A 3,373-nucleotide genomic window follows, 5' to 3' on the forward strand; every position below is an offset into this window, starting at 1 on the left:
AATAACACCTTGGATTTTGGTGCTGTGTAAGTCAAATACTAGAGTCTAGACATGACAGAAGTAAAGACAACTGATGGTCTTCAGCTATTTATAAAAATGGCCACACTGTGTGAACTGCATTCATCCTGTCATTGCCACAGCACCAAACCTTCCTTCCTTTCTCTCTTCTTCTCCTCCTCCTCCTCTTCTTCCTGCTCCTCCTCCTCCTCCTCTTCTTCCTGCTCCTTCTTCTTCTTCCCTCCCCCTCTCCTACCCATTTGCATGTCTGAAGTGAGAAAACAGGATTGCCCACTCATGTCAGTCCTTATGATGATGATCCATAATCCTCAAGGGCTATCTTGGCCTCAAGCCCTGGGTGAGGAGGAAAAGAATCCCTGCAGCCCAGTGGACAAAAGGTCCTTAGCACTAAACCTTTCAAGCGGAAGCTTTACTTAGAGAGACATAGACACAGATTGCCACTCAGAAACTTATAATTTTGGGGACAGTATATTATTTTCACAGTTTGTTTAAAGGGGAAGAAATCCAACATAAAGCCTGGAAAAATTCTTATCAATGACAGAATTCATTTATGTGATGATTGCCATGGAATTAGAATCATGACAAAGAAACGGAGAGAAAATGGGAAGCTGAATTAAAAAAATAGTTCATCTCAGTTGGAGGAGTATAAAAAGGAGTTTTTGAGATTTCACAGATAAGTAAAAGATAGAACAGCATGAATGTGTATCATCCTTGCCAATCTGTCCTGCAGAGTTCCAGTTTTAGACTAGAATGCATGCTGCAAAACAGGCACATATGATGGTATTTTTAACAAGATTTTGACATTCTCAATTATTTCCACTTCCCACAGCTGCTTGAGAGCTCAATGATGCTAGTAAATGAAACCCTAAATCCACAAATTTCCAAATAACAGACTTCCCTGCTAGTCTTATTTCCTGTCTATGTGAAACTCAGGGTTTCTTTTAGCCTTCTCTGGCCAGTGGGACCCCTGAAGGGAGTTGCTGTACATCCAGGTAGTGATACCACAGAAATACAATTAACAATATCTACAGTACAAAATAGCAATTACCTAACTACAAATATAACTTGGAACTGACTGGTAGGGTCTAGAAGTCATATACAAAGCTGGCTGTGGCATGCTGTATTGGTGGGTTTTCACACAAGCCGTACGTCTGTGTCTATGCTACTCTTTCCTGTGCTCCACACACAGGGAGGCAAAGTCCTGCCACTCATAGGCACTGAAATGACAACCCAGTCTCATTTATGTTTCCTCAGTCTCCTAAGTGTGAAAGCCATTTTATCTTTTGTTTAAGCTGGAGAAAAAAGTCAAATGTCACAGCAAAATGGCTGTGTATCTGTGGCCATATCTAAGGTCTTGTGCTTATACATTTCTCTACAGGATCTGGCAAACCACAGATACTGTTTAACTGAACAAAATATATGAACTTGCATGTGTCAGTTAAAACTGCATGTACTGCTTCAGGCAGCAGTTCCATATTTTACAATTAAATTTATATCTTCAACCTATAATCACCCTCCAGTGTTGTGGTCTTCTAAGATGGATGTGTCCCATGACTGTAAAAGCTATCAAAAGTTTTCTCCAAGCTAGCTTGAGGCCTATAGCTGGACTGGTGCCAATATTCACATGGGAGAAAAAGGTTTCAAGAGCAAAGAATATTCTTTGTATTAACGAAAAACTTTGAAATAAAGGACTTTCAACATAGCAGCAAGATAGCAGGTAAGGGTGTTTATTTATGCTTAATTCAATGAATTATTAAAACCAGGGGGAAATGAAACCATTTTAAATCTGCAACTGGCATCTTCTTTTGTGAAAAAAAAATTGTCTTAGCCACATGAGCCCTTACTTCCCTTTATGCCTTCCTTTATGCCTTCCTCCCCCCCCCTTTTTTTTTGTTCCTAGGACAGGACATCTTCCACCTAAGCTGCCCACGCAGCCCACCACATCTGGAATATCCTCTGCAACAGCTCTTGTGATTATCTGACCCTAATTCCAGAACTCACCACAGTGACCTGGGTCAGCCTGACAGGAACTGTTGACCCTGATCTCGGGCTGGAGCGCTTCCATGACTCTTCTTCTGCAAATGGGATTGGTGAGGTTGAGCCAAAGAACCAGACTTAAGGGGCGCTCCCCAGATGTGCATGGAAGAAGACACAGGCTGGAGATGGCTGGGCCTAAGATGTCCACGAGACCTGTCTTCCATTACCCCTCCAGGTCTGAAGAGATGAAACAAAGTCCCAGACCCTCTCAGCATGTTCATTCCAAGCATCAGCTGGCCATCACCATCGCACAATGGCAACATTCATCGTTCATTGATTCATGCTTTATGTCATCAGCCCCTGCATAGGTAGGTAGGTGGGCACATCTCCACATGGCCAGTCAAGTAAGTCAGGAAAAAGTGGCTCCAGAAAATGCCCCAAAGGAACAAAATAATAAACAAAAATAGGAGGCGGAGTAATAATACTGTTCATGGTCAGATCTGAACTAAACAGAGAAACCAACCAAACTTCCTGCTTCCTTTCAGGCCATCTCTACCACTGACCACTAAAACAAAGTGATACCTGCTGTTCATTGACTATGTTTTCCTAAAATTGTTGATGATCTAATTTATATGCCTCGGAATGTAATTCTGTCAGACAGAATCTTTCAGAGGTAGTTAAGATTACTTTGAGGCCCTTTGAATAAGCTCAAATTTCATCAGAATCTCAAGAGATTAAGTCCTGGGGAGCTTTCTGGACTGCATGTGCACAAAGACCAGACTGTCTCAGGACACAGCAAGAAACTGTGTACCTGCAAGTTAGGAGAACAGCCTCAGAAGGGATCCTTGGTCTTGGACCTACCCAGGAGGACCAACCCTGAGGTCTAAACCAAGCATTCTGAGATAGAATGCCAGGAGAGCCATTTAAACACTATCCATGTGCTCTTGAGGGAGAGGGATGGAACACTCCACCTCCCCAGTGCTTCACAGCCTTACGTGGCACAGTGCTACAAAGGGGGCTAGGCTGAAATTTTACTTCACAGATGTTTTTAAATTTTATGATACTTGTATTTTATCTTCAGAACCCAAACTCCAAAGATGTGAACCACAAAATACAAAAGCAGATTCTATTTTGCCTTCTGAAGCTTGGCTTGGTGTGATTACCATTAACTAGGTTGAAGAATCAGATGTGTCTGTGTGCATCATCCAAATCAAGTGTCTGAAACATTGTGAAACCCAGTGAATAGCAACTATTTGCCTCTTAATGAGCATTTTAACTCAATGCTCCATGCTATAAAACATCGAACTGTGAAGTGCTATTACTACTAAATGTAACTACCCAGTTGACTGGCTCAAAAAGGAACAATAATAGCTAAAAG

The 3,373-nt window shown here is 41.9% G+C and overlaps 1 non-coding gene across 1 annotated transcript; it reads right to left on the reverse strand.

Annotated features, from left to right (window-relative positions):
- Positions 1-259: 259 nt before the first annotated feature.
- On the reverse strand, positions 260-398 carry LOC129680301 (small Cajal body-specific RNA 20). Its single transcript, XR_008720668.1, has one exon. It is a non-coding gene; the product is annotated as a small Cajal body-specific RNA 20 (non-coding RNA).
- Between the last annotated feature and the right edge of the window lie 2,975 nt (positions 399-3,373).

Source organism: Psammomys obesus, unplaced genomic scaffold (genome assembly GCF_907164565.1).
Source record: "Psammomys obesus unplaced genomic scaffold, mPsaObe1.curated_primary_1811, whole genome shotgun sequence".
NCBI classification, from domain to species: domain Eukaryota; kingdom Metazoa; phylum Chordata; class Mammalia; order Rodentia; family Muridae; genus Psammomys; species Psammomys obesus.